General features: G+C 39.3%; 1 pseudogene; it reads right to left on the bottom strand.

The window, feature by feature from the left end:
- Positions 1–47: 47 nt before the first annotated feature.
- Positions 48–16,760, bottom strand: LOC133951272 (uncharacterized; annotated as a pseudogene).
- Between the last annotated feature and the right edge of the window lie 137 nt (positions 16,761–16,897).

A 16,897-nucleotide genomic window follows, 5' to 3' on the forward strand; every position in this document is an offset into this window, starting at 1 on the left:
AAAGCTACAGCGTGTAAAACACAAAAACACAAAAAAATGCAACAGAGTTTAAGAAAAATGTACACTTTAATTGCAAAATCTTAAATAGAAAGGCGATAGTATGCCTTGAACCAAAGTGTGCACATGGGACAGAATAATAACCAGCCATTTAGATTTTCCTGAGACTTCCAATTATTAAATAGTTAATTACTTTTTAAATATAAGTAAATTATGAATATAAAACCATGTGTGTTTGTACAGAGGATATAAAATGTAATTTCTACTAAGAGTAGTTGGGATATCACATTAAGCACAGATCTAATTCACCATCCATTTCCAGTACATTATCATCAACTATATTTTGTTATCGTGATGGTGCTATTTCGAGAATAACCCTAACCCAGGAAGGTATTTTTGAAATAGTGTTGAAATACAAAAGTAAAGTTCACCATCGAGTAATACTTCAGTAGCACTACCAGAATCAGGAGCTGACATATGAGGTTGAGGGCTTCATGGTGGGGGAAGTCAGGTGTTGCTGATGAGAGGAACTAGGAGACTGTGGTGTCTGTCCTGCGGAAGACAAGTTGGATAAAAAGAGGAGGAAGAGTCAATGTGAGTGATTAGTGTGCCTCACAGAGGCTAAGCAATCGTCATGTCAGCATTACAAAAATGCAAGAAATGGTAAAAATAGAGGGACTATGAAATAATTGGACAGACCTTTGAATGGAATGGTAATGGACACAAGTTTGAATGATTTACTTAACTGCTGTTACCTTTAATAAATTACATGTCAGTTATTTCAGAGATGTGTTACCCAACCAACATATTCTTTAGACCTGTGTTGTCAACTTTTCAAAATAAAAGCTCTGTAATTCAGCTCAATATAAAGCTGCACACAGTGTACGGCAACAACAGAAACGTTGGGATATTACTTTGCAGGCAGATTGCTTAAGAAGAAGCAATTCTATGAATGTTGCTGCCATGATGGAGATAAGCGACTGCTGTGAATGTCTAGTTCAGACTGATATGATTCAATGATTGAATAAAATAATCAAATTGATGTGGTGGGCCAGATAATATTGCTGCCAGCTTCAGCCTGTAGGCTTCAAGGACATCTAGGACAGGTTCAACTTGGTCAGCAGACTTGTGTTGACAAGCTGCCCTGCCTCCACTGACTGCCAGGTAATCTTTATTTGAAAGTTTACTAATACTGAACGTTGATTGGGTATCCAAATCACATCCAATTAAACACTGCACTTCCCTGGGCTTTTACCAATAGGGAAGTGTGAATCAGATAAGATGAACTGTTCTCAAGAACTGGGTTCCACATAGAGACAGACGTTTTAGGAATAAGTAGGTAGATACTGTATTGTTAGTGGAGGTTTAGAGAAGCGGTTGGGCTTGGTTTTGTTATCGACAGAAACTCCTGCAGTGCAAAGTAGAACTGAGTGGCTCCACTGGAGCAGTTACACCTATACCCTCCCGCCTCGGTTTGTCATTTCACAATCATTGCCTTTGAAATGTCTGCTTTGTGCTGAGCATCAAAGAGTCAATATTCAAGGTTGTGTAAATAAAACGGTGTACACTACAGCCAAGTTAAAAAAAAATAGGTAAAGGTTAATTCGAGCAACCTGTGACGTGTTCTTGTTGTTCTCTTCAAAGCACTGGTGTCTCTGGTAGGCCTCAAAGTTGACAGAGGCATCGTCCTCTGAAAGGATGTGAGGGACCTGGCCATCTCCTGGGCGACACACCTCGAAACGGATCCATCTGTAGCTACATAAACAAGATTTAATAATAAATAAATACAAGATGACCTGGCGCTACGAAATCATGCATAAAGTTTGCACAACTATGTCAGCCTTAAACAAATTTGAACTGTGCCCCGGCTTGTTCATATTTTCAAGTTCCCAGTATTGCTGCTACTCATTTAACTGTAAGTGATCATTAAGTTTTGTTTCCATATTAAATTCAAACATCATTATCATCACATAATAATCCACCAGGTTGAAAAATGTATTTCAGTCTAATATAATTACTTTGATTGGGCAACCTGTCCACAAAATTCACTGCTCTACATTTCATCTGTTGTCCCCTCAATGTGGATAGTTAAATTCTTATCTGTAATTATTATAATAAAAAAATAAACTCTAATTGTCTGTTCGTTTTTGACTCAAGTTAGGAAGTTGGTCTGCCATGTTTTAGACAACTGAACCCGTGTTATTCAGAGTTGAAGAGTTCCTGCAGGTTTCAACAAGTTTAATTTAAGACTTTTAAATATCATAATTAATTAAATTAAAGACCTAAGTCAAATACAACAGATATTATGGAATATTGGAGTCCCAGAAGCACTTACACTTCTCCATGACTGGACATAATCCTCGCATAAAATTAGAATGATTGAATCTTTATGCTTTTTAAGACCCTGGAATAGATTGTTGACAGGAATATTACAGACAGTATGCACTCATGTTACTGATAAAAAATGAAAGCAGACACAGAAGAATTCAGCCTTTACTGACCACAGATAAGCAAACGGCACTTACTTGGTACATTTGCGTGCTCCAGGACAGCTCTGGATGAGATTCTGGATGGTGGGGTGAGAGAAACCAAAGAAGTCTGCTCCTGATGGCACGATGGGCACCACACACTTGGAACTAAGGGAAAGACATTTTGAATGAACTGTATTAAAGGTCAGGGAAGTAAAGACCATATTGATTAGTTCAGTTACACATTTTTAAATAAAGAAAATATATAGAGGACTGATTTCTTTAAGTGTTTGCAAATTAGTGCACCTCGATTGAATTTAAGGGGACTATACGGTGGTATGTGTTCTACTTAGTGAAAACCTGGTTTCAACAGGAATGTGCTGAAAGTAAAGAGCCTATAGAAAAAAAATCTTGGACATACAGTGGCGATTTGCCAGACCATTGCATAAACAAAAACAAGTGGATGTCTGTAATATAATGTATTCAGAATAGCAACAATCAATTGAATCCAAGTCTTTGTGGTCGACGTCTGTACCTGACAGAAGCGATGGCCTTCAGGAGGTTGGAGTGACACGTCAGGGCAGAGGAGGCCATGATGGCATTCTGAGGGTCTTCTTCAGGCACAATCTCAAACTGGGGAGTCAAAGTTTAAAATGTTTTAAGTGAGCCCCACTGCAGTACAGCCACCAGTTTGAGTGACTTAAAGTAATTTACATAAACTCTTTTTCTTTTTTTAAATCATACCATTTCAACTGGACAAAAACACAACCTGTTCACAGTTAGCAGTATTTTTGCACTAATGTTAAAATGTGATGAACATTTTCAATAAGTGCTGATATAAATGGAAGTAATTTCACGAAGTTTATAGTTTAAGTGTATTTAGTGTAATTAAACAATAAATGTATTATTAATAAAGAATATAGCACCAAATCCATATAAAAATGTGCAACATTGAAGGAGAAGCTTTAACTTACAAAAGCAGCTTTTTTTTTGTTAAACACCCGCAACATGACTAAAGAACTAGCAGCTCATGCTGATACAGGACAAACCAAACCACCATGGGGACCGCAGCAATTCAAGATTGAAAAGGTACAACTTACCATGAAACCAAAATGAATTTTTTATAAAAACTTGTATTGACATTTACATATATGATTCAGGGAAATGATGGACATATGGAAAAACTGAAGACAATTGCAACTGTGGTTATGTGTGTGTGTTTGTGCATGTATGTGTGTACCTTTGGACCTGTCCCCCCATCCTTGATTTGGCAGGTGTAAAGGCACTGCTGGTCAGGGTTCTTCATGCTGGCAAAGACTCGTGTGCTGCAGAAGCCCACTGGGTAGATGGCACACTCATCATTGAACAACATTCTGTCTGTGATGATCTGGAGAGCAGTCAGATATTAGTTTTTTTCAACCATTCATCTGCACTAACAATAGTCAGTTGAAGTTGTCACAGCAAGAAAACTGCATTTTGGAGGTTTACCATAACTGTACCATGGTGACAATAAAGCTAAAACATGTCAGACATCTCAGATACTGACCTCCCCAAGACTGTAGACTGTTAAACCTCCCAGGACGATGGGAAAGACAGGGCGACCACATGAGTCCAGAGAGATGGGCTGCACCAGCTTCCGAGACCCGTCCATTAGCTTTCTTTTCTTAGTCATCTTCTTCAGCACTGATCAAACATAAGGGGGTTGAATAACCAGAGGTCAACAAGCCGAACACAATCCATTCATATTAAATTCATTATTAGTAATTATCTGCAGTAAAACTTATACTCGACCACAGAACACTCACGTTCTTCCTTGCCATTCTCCCTCCCCCTCTCTTTCTTTTCCTTCTTGGGTTTTTTAAGAGGACCTTCTTCCCCTGTTGACACCGCTGATGACAGGCTGTGTCCCCCAGACAGGCCTGAAGCCACTGCGGGTACTGAAGTTAGTGCCACAGGTGGAACAGGTGGATGAGCGCTTGAGCTGGATGTGGGAGGAATGTCCCCCTCTGACAAGGACTGGTACTGCGACAAGGATTTCAGTAAAAACCTGCAATTTAAAATTATATGAATTAGTTGGAGATCTGAATATCACACAAAGTGTTAACTGTTAGAGAAATAGCACCATCATAAATCCTCACCAGATGGCATCACAAAAACAGATCCATCATACAGTGTAATAAGAATAAAAGAACGATGAAAACAACAGGACAATGTAGAATGATTGACACACCCCAGATGGTCAATAGCATGTTTTTAGAACATTATGGAACTCAAAAGCAAAGCGGAATCATGTCCACTCACCTTCGCTCCTCCTTCGCTCTCAGAAACCTCTCTTCCAAGTGGGCAACTTCATCGCAGACAGCTGCATTCTCCTGTGGGTAAAACAGTTTCATAACAATAATAATTTAAGAGCTGCAAATGCAAGACATAAAAGCAAACCTACAGGAACTAAGACTTATCAATCAGCAGTTCACTCACAAATATCATGGCCCGAGCTGCTTTGCGCAGCCTGAGGTACTTAAGCCGGTACTTTTCATTCTGAGTTTTTCGAGAAACTCTCTTCGCCTTGGTCTTGTGTTCAGAGGAACTGGCAGGGGATGGAAAGCCGCCTGCCGAGGCACCTGAGCCAGAGCTGCCGACTGTATTCTGCTGAGGAGAGCTGAGGAAAGACTGGGAGGTGAAGGTCTGCAGGGCCTGCTGCCGCTCCTCATCCGTCTGTGAGAAGACAAAGACACATATCTCTTCTTAAGTGCTGGGAAGCACCTGAGGCTCGCTCTTGTTTGCCTTCAGGAGGATGAATGAAAATACAGATGCAAATATAGACAACAAAATGAACATGGATGTAGCCTGTACTTTTCTAATCTAATTGCTGAATGACGAACGATGAAAGTTACTGAAATCAAAATGTGGCATGAGCTATTTAAAATATAAGAAATTATTTCTACTCTGATATAATCTGAAAATGAAATTATCATCATATATCCACATGATATCAGATTATCAGATTGCCAGATAGTATTAAATCTCCAATACAAAAAACATTTTGCCTGTCAATTCTAATGATACTGAAATGCAATTTTCAACATCAATTAGTACTGTCTGTACAGTCCATTTATAGCAGGCGGTCATGTTTAATCAACCACTTTGCTGGACCTAGGTCTTATGTCGACAGCAACGCCTTGGTATATATCCATGACAAATAGCCTGGCATAAAAGTTCAAGTGCATTTCAGCATCACATAACATATTCAGGGCTTGTGTGAAACTTGCATTAGTATCCCAGTTAACTCACCAGCAGAGCAAAGACTCCATTTCTGTTCTCAATCCTCTTGAATCTCCTGCTCCCTTTTTGTGTCTGAAACATATGATAGACTGAGGCCATAATGCATGGCGCTGGAAAAGTCCAATATGCCTCCCAATTTAGATTAGTTCCATCATGACTAGATATAGCCAGTTGAAAGGCTTGTGCGTTTGAGTGCAGGGCATCCTGTGCTCTGTTTACAGCAGTGCTTCTCTTGAAAATAGTTAAATAAGTTCATAGGAGCAGGATGGAAAAACATGGAGGAAGAAAAAATAGTGACAGAAATACAGAGGACACCTGTGCTGTATCAACTGAACTAACACACACATGTGAAGTGGAGGTGCAAGTTGCTGTACTCAACAGCAGAGGCTGCTGTCAGACTGATAAACACCCTCCTTACCTCACGATACATGACTGCCTCCAGGCTCGACTTTGCACTGCAGAGGAGAGAGGGACAAGATAAGCAGACTCAAAATGTAGATTTAGTAACAACTATGATCTGACAATAGATTTAAATATTCAGTGAAGATTTTTAAAGAAAGCCATTTTCACAGTTTCCTTATTTGGCTTAACTTGGGCAAAAAGATTACAGTTAATTGAGAGGATTGCTGTACTTTGATTGAACAAGTCCTCTGTCAATGATCCTCTGTTTGATCTCCTTTATGTGCATGGGACGTCCCGCTTCCTCCAAGACAATCTACATGAGAGAAATGTTTTAGTCAAGGCCAACAATGGATCGAACAAAACCTTGCAAAGCAGTTGATCATAGTTCTAATAACACCACAATGAAATATGAGAAATAAAAGGCACCTGTGCAGCATCCAGCCATGTTAGGTTAGGCTTCTCTGAGATTTCACCAGGCGGTTCACTGCAAAGAAAAGTTCAGTATCATTCAGGGAAACATAAACATAAAATCTCCACGCATTTGAGAAAATACTCCATATTTAAGTAAAAAATTGTAGAGTTGCATCAGGAAAGTAAGCATAGGAGGTTTTGTTATCCCATGTTTTAATCCTACAATCAAATGTCTGCTAATACTAACAGATAAAACAAAAAAATTGAACATCTGAATCTTCCTTGCAAAGCATTTCTTTGCTGCTGTTTCGAAACGGATGGTATAAAATCACAGTATCAAAACTGATTTAATTCCCTGTGAGCATAAAACTATACCCACTAACTACTGATTCTCAGGAGGCAGAGCGGGTCATCTACTAACCAGAAGGTCGGCAGATCGATCCCAGTCTACCCATTTCCATGTGACTTGGGCTAAGTGTGTTATTAAAGTCTAGCACAAAGATGCACTGTAAGAATGTGTGTATGAATGGGAGCTTGGCAAAACTGTACTGTAAAGTACTTTTGACTGAACTGTTTTAAGAATGGTCATACCATCACCCTGTTACATTTGTCATTTTGATCAAATCTAGCTTTTATTTATTATTTGAACTCATTCAACCTATTATTTTAGCTTATCTATATTGTTTCTTTTACCTTTTTTAATATCTTTAAAATTTGTTCAAAACTCCTGATTTAAAATGTATCTATTTGTATTGCGTCTCTGTTGTTTTGAATATCCCTGTGCAGCACGTTAAATATACCTCTGTGTATGAAATGTGCTTTAGAAATCAAACTACCTTGCTTTGCCTTTAAGAAAAGCGCAATAGAAATATGTGTGTCGATATATAAATGTATACAACCACCTCTCCAGAGTTTCTGCAGTCCCTGACAGACTTGCTATACTGTCCAGAGCAGGAAACAGAGAGTAGTTCCCCTGTCCATCAGCCTCCATCTCAGATTCAAACGTGTTGAGGGACTCCATGTGAGACAGGGACGAGCCTCTGGCTGGTAGAGACAGGAAACCTCAATGAGACATTTTAACAAACTGGTATTTACATAGTGCTACCTGTGTAATCGTGCCTCACACACTCAGCTGTAGACAACACTAACAACAGTGGGACTGTTAGCCAGGCAATGCTAACATAGAAGCTAGCATACTCTGCTATAGTAGAGCTAAGACGAGCTAACTGCTCACGGCTGCTAGTGACATACAACACCAGAGTTCATGCTATGTGGAAGTCAGAGACCACAAACCAGAATAAAAGTGCAGTAAAATATAACGTCTCACTTCTTACGCTTCGTGCTCCGGATTGTTTGTGTCCGTGTGTCAACCGGAACCTTCAGTCGTCTCTAGCGCAGTGGTTACGATAAAAGCTAAAGGCTAACGTTAACCAGCTAGCAGTCAGACTCCATTATAAACACGGGGATACTATGGAGTTGTTTTCACAATAAAATAATTCAGTGATATCGATAAAAGCGCGGCTATCGCCGTTTCGAAAATATTGGTGAGGCAATAGAGATTAGTTGTTTCTACCGGACATAATTACTGAGGGGACCTGCACCGGATATTCGGTTTGAGGTGTTTATTTTGTAGCTTGAGTATATGTTAAAACGAGATTATATTTAGAAAAGTAATGCTGCTTGGTGAAGGCCTTCAGTGTGTTTATTTATTTCAATTGTTTCCGTTATGTCATCTCTCTCCTTAAAACCCGATTAACAACAGTATTAGTTTTGAAATGTTGATAAATGTTCATTTGTATTCAATGTATACATAACAAGAAACACTTAAAATACATGGTAATACGGTGGCCTTGAGAGCTCAACGAACAGCAACTGAAGAAAACACATGCAAGTTGACAAAACACATGCAAGTTGAGAAAAACACAAGCAAAGTAAGAAAACATCTTTATCAATTACACAACACAACACAACACATTACAGAAACGCGCTGCAAATAGACACACGCGCTGCAAATAGAGGCGACAACACAACGGAAGTGTTTCCAAAGGGCAGCTAAAAGGGATGGACACCGCTGCCACAGGAGACAAGACGTCCAATACACCATACAATTTCGGTTCTGCACAGGGGTTGTCATCCCGCGGCTCTGGAGCCGAACGCGGCTCTTCAGCCCCTCTGCAGTGGCTGTACTGTACAGTGTTGTGCATATGTTTCGCGAACGCTCAACTTAACGAATCAGTTTTCATATTATTTACGTGAACGTAACGATGAACGTGATTGAACGTCACGTTGCTTTTTTTAGTCATCATCGTATCAGGCCCTCATGAAATACCAGGAGCGGGCGTTTGTGTGTTGTGTGTGCGTGCTTGTGTGTGTTTGTGTGTATGTGTTTGTTTGTGTGTGTGTGTGTGTAGCGGGCTGACCGGTCTCGGGGCACCGACCCCGCCCACTCGCTCAGAAGAGGGGGCAAAATGTCTCTTCTGACACACACACACACACACACACACACACGCACACACACACACACACACACACACACACACACACACACACAGACAAACACACACACACACGCCCGCTCCTGGTATTTCATGAGAGCCTGATACAATGAGAGGCGATGGTCTAGTGGTAGAAACTTGCACTATGGGCAGAGAAGGTCTCTGGTTCGTCTCTGGTTCAACTCCATGGAGAGACAACAAAAGACGAACCTTGATTTATCTCTCCAAAAATCCAAGAGTCTCCCTACCCTGTCTAGTGCCCCTGAGCAAGGCACCTAACTCCCCCAACATCTGCTCCCCGAGCGCCGTACATGGTCGCTCACTGCTCTGTGTGTCCTGCACACAGATGGGTTAAATGCAGAGGTTAAATTTACCTGAGTGTGTAGTGCATGTCTGTGCATGTGTTTGGTATAAATAAACATATCTTAATCTTAATCTATGATGATTTAAAAAATGAACGTGACGTTCAATCACGTTCACGTTAATAATATGAAAACTGATTCGTTAAGTTGAGCGTTCGCGAAACATATGCACAACACTGTACAGTACAGCCACTGCAGAGGGGCTGAAGAGCCGCGTTCGGCTCCAGAGCCGCGGGATGACAACCCCTGTGCGGAACCCTTTTAGCTGTCCTCTGGAAACACTTCCGTTGTGTTGTTGCCTCTATTTGCTACGCGTTCGTCTATTTGCTGCGCGTTCGTCTATTTGCAGCGCGTGTGTCTATTTTCAGCGCTTTTCTGTAATGTGTTGTGTTGTGTTGTGAAATTGATGAAGATATTTTCTTACTTTGCTTGTGTTTTGTCAACTTGCATGTGTTTTGTCAATTTGTATGTGTTTTCTTAAGTTGCTGTTCGTTGAGCTCTCAGGGCCACCGTACAAATACTTATAGGCTGACATGTTTAATAAACTTAATGTTAACAAGAACATAGAAATAGGTTATAATAAATTGTTTGCTTCAATCTGTTTACCAACATTTATAAAAGTGCAGTGATAGGTGTGATTTCTGACAAATATCTGAATGAAACCAAACCAATGAAATATGTTTATATAAGTTTCACTTTACTGAAGAACTTGATTTCTTTTGTTTGTTATCGCTTTTTCAGTGTTCTTAGGTATAATGTGAATAAACCCAATTACCAGGATATTACTTCCAAGCTACCTTTCCTTTTCTTTCTCTCCTCTACTACCTGGCGTCCATTCGTACAATGTTTCTTTTAATCTGCTCTTATCCCGGTCACGTGACATAAAGCACCAAAGAAAGATTCATGTTTCTCTGTCAAGGTTTTATAAGGACACATGACATACCTTCCACATCCCTCAGAATGTACACCACACACACATGTGTTTCTGCTCTTGCAGCTCCAAATTTTAAACTCAGTATAATTCTCAATATTCTGTTTACCTTGATTTTCTTTTTTCCCACCAGCATTATTATTGTTTCCCAATCACAACTTTCCTCATATCCTTCATTATTGCCAAAAAAACCCTGATATGTTTTTTTACAGACCTCAATGCTTTTGTGGTTGTTTTGACATGTTGAAAACAACTAGAAGGTTAATATGACACACCTTTAGCTTACTTAAAGTACATTCCTTTAAATTCATGAGTGAATGTCAGAGGGACAAACTTAGTCCATTTGCTGTGTACTGAGAAATCCATGTCTCCAAATTAGATAACATTTGACTTTTTGCCTTGACTGTGCCTTTCTTTCACTGTGCAAGGCCATACAAGTACTATAGCTTTCCCTTCTTTGATTAGTTATTTCCATGAAGGCTTTATTAGGACTAGCACCGATCATGACCATTGAAGCATGTGTCCTGAACGGGATAATTCAGCAGAAATGTCAAAGATAAGTTCCTATAACCTCTAGGCAAATAAAACCCAAGCTATCGAAAATGTAGTGTTGTAATTTTGGTAAACCAAGCCTTTGAAGCTCCTATAGTCTCATCGCTTGTGCTCTCTATTACCTCACTGGTCTGGGTTTATTGTGTGCCCCAACCTGGATGTTACTGCATCCTCACATGAAACAGCAAACTATGAAATCCTTAATTGCTCCATGTTCATGACACAGAGGTGACTCAGCTCTCTTTCAATATCAAATCTCCTCTTATGAGGCTTAAAAAAACCCGATGGTCCTAATTCTAAAATGACTGCATGCATCCAGGAAAAAACTGGTTTATTTCACAACTTAAAAGTCCTGACACAACTGACAACAACTAATGGCTTAAATTTTTTATATTTGTTTTACCGTGTAATTGTGTTGATATGGTACTTAAATGAAAACACAATGCAAGCGAAGCCACAAACAGGGCTACAGGGGGCAGTCAAATTGAAGAGAAGAGTTTGCATGAATACATTTTAATATTTATTTGTAACACACAAGAAATGTTCCATGTAACGATGAGAAGATGAATGATAGAATAAAACACTGTTATTCACTTGACTCATTCATGGGATTCTGCAGTTGTGTGTCAGTAGCAGTTGAGCCAGCCGTAGTTGAGCAGTACACGCACCACCCTTTTGTTTGTCAGGTCGTACTCGCTCTGTCTGGGTCCACTTGAGAAGTATAGATAACCTGTGGAAGGGAATATTCACTTTATATCCAAGTATCAATCCGAAGTTACAGTAAAATAACATAATTACTTTGACTTAGGTAGAATAAATAATATTTATCACAATTGCCTTATAAAAGACATGATTACATGAAAGCAAACAGATGCCTTTTTAAACATCAGGCACATATGATCTAATAAAAAAAATGTAAACAGAAGATTATTCATGCAGCATTTTTCACAGTAACAGTCAGAAAGTGCTTGTCAGGGTCAATAAGTAAAAAACAGAGAAACAAACAAACACACATACAGACAGATATAATGTTGTGTCATGTAATGTAATGTAATGTAATATAAATTAATTTAATACAATATAATATAATATAATATAATATAATATAATATAATATAATATAATATAATGTAATATAACATAATGTAATGTAATATAATTTAATGTATTTTAATATTATATTATACAATATTATATTATATTATACTGAGGAAAGAACCTGGTACGGATCCAGAAATCCTTATCACTTTTTTTGAAAAATTGTGAGATCTCTGAACATTTTAAAAGATGTCCCAGAGAATAATTCATGGATCTTCATGAGAAATATCTGGAAATTAAGCAACTCTTGGGCCTTGGCTGAGGTATGTACTCATACCTACTCTCATTCTAATCAAAGGTAATTCTCGGCTCGTAAATGAAACAGGTTTAATGTTAACGAATATTTCTCACCCCAATTCTCAAAGGCTGCATCTACTTTGGAGCCAATGCCTGGAAAATCCCAGGTGATAGTTCGCGGGTATCCAGAGTCCATTTGGTTTCTGCTCTCATCATAGCTGCAACACAGAACACATAGATGCTTTGTAAATGATCAAACCCAATTCATATTTCAGTGATCAATTGTCTCAGTTGTTTAGCCAACAGGTACATGTCGTATTTAAACCAAAATTATATGTGATCATGACTAACACTCACCTCCAATACTGTGTTTTCACAAATATGAGTGTTTTCCTAGTAGTTGGCACATAAACAGCTGCATCCACTTTATTGACTGAGGAGGGGAGGCCGAGGCTGGTGATAGACTTTGGATAACCCGAGATTATTGTCTTTGCATAAGCCCTTATGCCCCAGTATTGACGACCTGGAGAGAACAGATGGATCTTATTATCACCTGTGCAGCTTCACAGTACTTATTGAATGACTACATTCATCATTTTACTGAACAAAACCCTTTGTAAATTACCTTCAAACAGATAAAACGCATCACTGTGTGGGACTTCAAACGCAGCGTCCACATGGTTGATCCCACGCCATTTTGTCACCACTTTAGTGAAACGGATTCCACTTGAAGACTTTCTCCAATAATATCTGTCAAGGGATTTTAATTGAACTGTTAAAGAAAATCCAACATGGGATATTCATACGGCGCATAAATACACAGATTATAATATTTTCAGAAATTACCCGTTTTTAAAGAAGAACAGCTCTCCCCTCACGGGGGTAGCTGCGTCAAACACCAGCGCGCGACTGCACTGCTCGTCTCGGGGGTTTGGCAGAGGGTCAGGTCCTTCTGTTGGCTCCTCCGGCTCTGGTTCAGGTTCAGGACGAGGATTTGGTTTTGGTTTCGGGGCGGTTGTGGGCACTGGTGTACGGCTTCCTGGTACAAGGAGTGGCAAAAATCAAAAATGACAGAAAAGCTCTTACGCTACGATTAAAAAAAAAAAAACACTGACATAAACAAAATTATAAACAATAAACATAAACAAATTATAATATGCACTTTTACAAACATTTATTAAAGGGGCAATGTGTGGAATTTTGAAATGTTTAGTTGTGAAGTTTAATGTTGCAGCTGAAAACCCCTAACCTCAGCCTCCCCTTCCAAACATGAAAGAGAACCTGTGGTTAACATAAAAACTCAAAAGGTGTTTAGTTTGTCCAGTTTCGGACTACTGTAAAAACATGGTGGCCTCCGTACAGAGGACCCGCTCCTGATGTAAATATAAAGTCTGGAAATATAAAGGGCCCAATCTAAGTTAAAGAAAATTACAATTCGTTCAGTCTGACTGTCAAACATATAAACTGTAATGAATACAAAAAAGATCCTGTGCAGTTCATAATATTGAAACAGATACTACGAATTGGTATTCATTCTTTTAATAGCTGTTAAACAGTATTTTCTGTTATGTGGTACAGATTTGAGGATGAAGCCATTTGAAAATCAAATGTTTACCATAGAGGGCTTGAACCCCACGCCTGTCATCATCTGGTAGCCTGTACCCGTTTGTGTTGACATACTGATAGGTGGGGTACATGAGTGCGCGCCTGTCCCTGGAATGATCCAGACCCAGAGCGTGGCCGAACTCGTGGGCCGCCACCAACAGCAGATTCACACCTGTGTACAACAAAAAGGAAATAAGTCTGACAATTTTTAGTAGATAAACACCACATTTTATTTTAATGCACATTTTTAGTTTTTGATTCACTTTCTTTGTGAAAGAAAAGTTGAGAATATCAAATCTGGACTTTTTTCCCCTCACAGACTGAACAGTTCCAGTCCCAGTCACCTCTCATCTGACAAACAGAAAACTACACAGATTATGCACTTCTTCGCCAGTGGACAAGGTTTACCTCTCTGGGTAAGAGTCCAGGTTTCATCATCGTCAAAGTGTGTGTCTCCCCCCTGGCCTTGTCCGGGAGAGTTAGCATGAGCCAGGACGCCACTCGCTCCGTCAAAAGGGTAAAAATCCCCGTGATCTGCAGAAGCAGGAAGGAGATAATGTAATCTATAGTTTAAGAGTTCGCACTGTCTGCACACGATTTCCAGAATCAGCTGTCACTGATGAAGCCGTTGTCAGATTGCTCCAAAACTGTGATGAATTCAGCAATCTTCTTTTTTTTGTCTTCGTCTAATGGAAGAAGTTAAAGAGATTTTCTCAAAATACTCTTATTTCATCTAGACTCACATCCGCCCTTGAAGAGGATCATGATGTCGGCGTTGCCGGTGTAGATCTGTTTGAAGTCCAGAGGGATGACGTCACTGTAGAGTTGGAAGGCCTGAGCGATGGTTGCATCCACCTCCCTCTGCGTTAGATCTGGAGTGTACATGGTGATCCTGTTCAGACCATATATCATTATTATTATTATTATTATTATTATTATTATTATTATTATTATTATTATTATTAGTAGTAGTAGTAGTAGTATTATTATAATTATTATTATTATTATTATTATTATCATCTGGGGCGGCTGTGTCTGACGGGTTAAGCGGTCATCCTCCAAACAGAAAATCGGCAGTTCGATCCCCAGTCTTCTCTATTTGTAGAACGTAGTGTCCTTTGGCAAGTGGCAGAATCCCGAATTGCTCCACATAGAACAAAAATGCTAATAGACGCACTGTAAGAATGTGTGTGTGTGTGTGTGAATAGGTGAATAACTAACTGTACTATAAAGAAATCTGAGTGGTCATCAAGATAAATACAAATCCTAATGGTTGGTGTCAATATTGTCACTCCAGGGTCATATTTATATATATACCTCCACCAAGGAGGTTTCACCCCTGTCTGTTGGTTTGTTTGTTTATTTGTTTGTAAATAAGGTTACACAAAAACGGGAAAATTACCATAAAACTTGTTGGAAGGATGTGGTTTTGGTCAAAGAACTGCAGCAGCCAAGAGGGTTGCCACTTACAAGAGCCCAGAGAAGGACCTTGTCATCATAATTAGTGTTTGGTAATTAACTCGGCCATGGTTATATTCTTATCTGCATTTGTTTGTCCATCTTTTTGTTGGTTAGCAGGATTACACAAACAATTACTGGATGGATTAGCATGAAACTCAGTGTAAGGATGTGACAAGAAGCCATTTTGGAGTTTGGTGAAGATCCAGGATGGGGCGGACCAAATCCAGATTTTTTTTTCTTTAACATTGTGAGTGTTTTTTTTTTTAATTTTCCTAAATTTCCTTTGTAGAATATTTCACGGATTTTGCAGAAAAAAAAACATGTTAGGGAAATTATATTTAAGAGTGTATGAGGTTTGGTTCAAATGGATCCAGATAAAAATCTGGATCTGTAGTAAATTTAAATGTGGCTTGTGAGGTGACTGTTGAGCCTTCAAGGAGATAGGCACTCTATTCATCAAATCAAATCAAATGATGTAACTGCAGCACTGACCTCAGATCTTCTTACCTGTATGTGATTACTCTTTTCTCCCATTTGGGTTTCCCATGGAAGTGTCCATATCGGCTGATGTCTGACACGCCGCACCTTGGTGCTTTCATCACCTCCACTGTCTCTTTATTCAAGACGCCACTCACCTGGTGGTCAGATGAAGACATGAGGCAAGAACAGCGTAGAACTTTTTCAAACTGCAGTTTGAAATATGCTAACATTTTGCCATCTACCATATGATTCTTTTTATGAATCCTTGGTCAGTAGTGACTTTATTAAGAGTCATATTATAAATGATTCCAAGAAAGCCGAGGACTGATTATTGTGTTTTATCATTTGAGAACAAAATAGAAAGTATTTTATATTTTAAGAAAGAGTACGACATGACAGCAATTGCTTAAAATTTCCACAGAGATCAGCATTTATTGAATATAAAAATTATTCAATATGTTGAAATCACCTCTAGGCCAAAGAAAGCCTGCATTGTCTCCAGGTCCTCACTGAATGTATCATTGATGAGACTTCGAAGTGTCGAGTTTCTTGTTCCAACATCGCCATAAAACCGAGAGACATATCCCTGACAAACAGAGAGGAAAAGAAGATAGTCAACAAAAGGTGATAATGACAGTTGTGATGATTAGTCTCCCCTACAGTGTGTATTCCCGATGACTGACAGATCCAGGCAGCTCAAATACACAAAACATCAACTGCGTTACCTGAGCCAGGTTCTCATCCTCCGGTGAAACGGTTGGAGTTATGGTCGGTGCCGACTGACAAAGCGTCAAACAAGCCAGCAGTACAATCCAAAAATCAGTGAGGGACATCTTGTTAAGTTGATCCCTTCTCTCCATCCGCTCTCCTCTTGTAAGAGCAGCTTCAAAGTCCCGAGGTGTGTATTGTTCTGATAAAAGCTGAATAAGAGCATTCCAGGATATGCTAAGATAAGCCTCTATGCCAGAAAGGGGAGTAAAGAGTGGCCCCTGAGATAACACAGTGGGAGGAGATGACACCATTGTTTAACTCCATGTTTAAAAAAATATATTTGCAAAGCTGTTAGATTGTGGTAGGTTCTGTTGTCCTGAGGCTTTTAATCAACTTGCATCGTAT

The sequence above is a fragment of the Platichthys flesus genome, chromosome 4 (assembly GCF_949316205.1).
Source record: "Platichthys flesus chromosome 4, fPlaFle2.1, whole genome shotgun sequence".
Lineage (NCBI taxonomy): Eukaryota > Metazoa > Chordata > Actinopteri > Pleuronectiformes > Pleuronectidae > Platichthys > Platichthys flesus.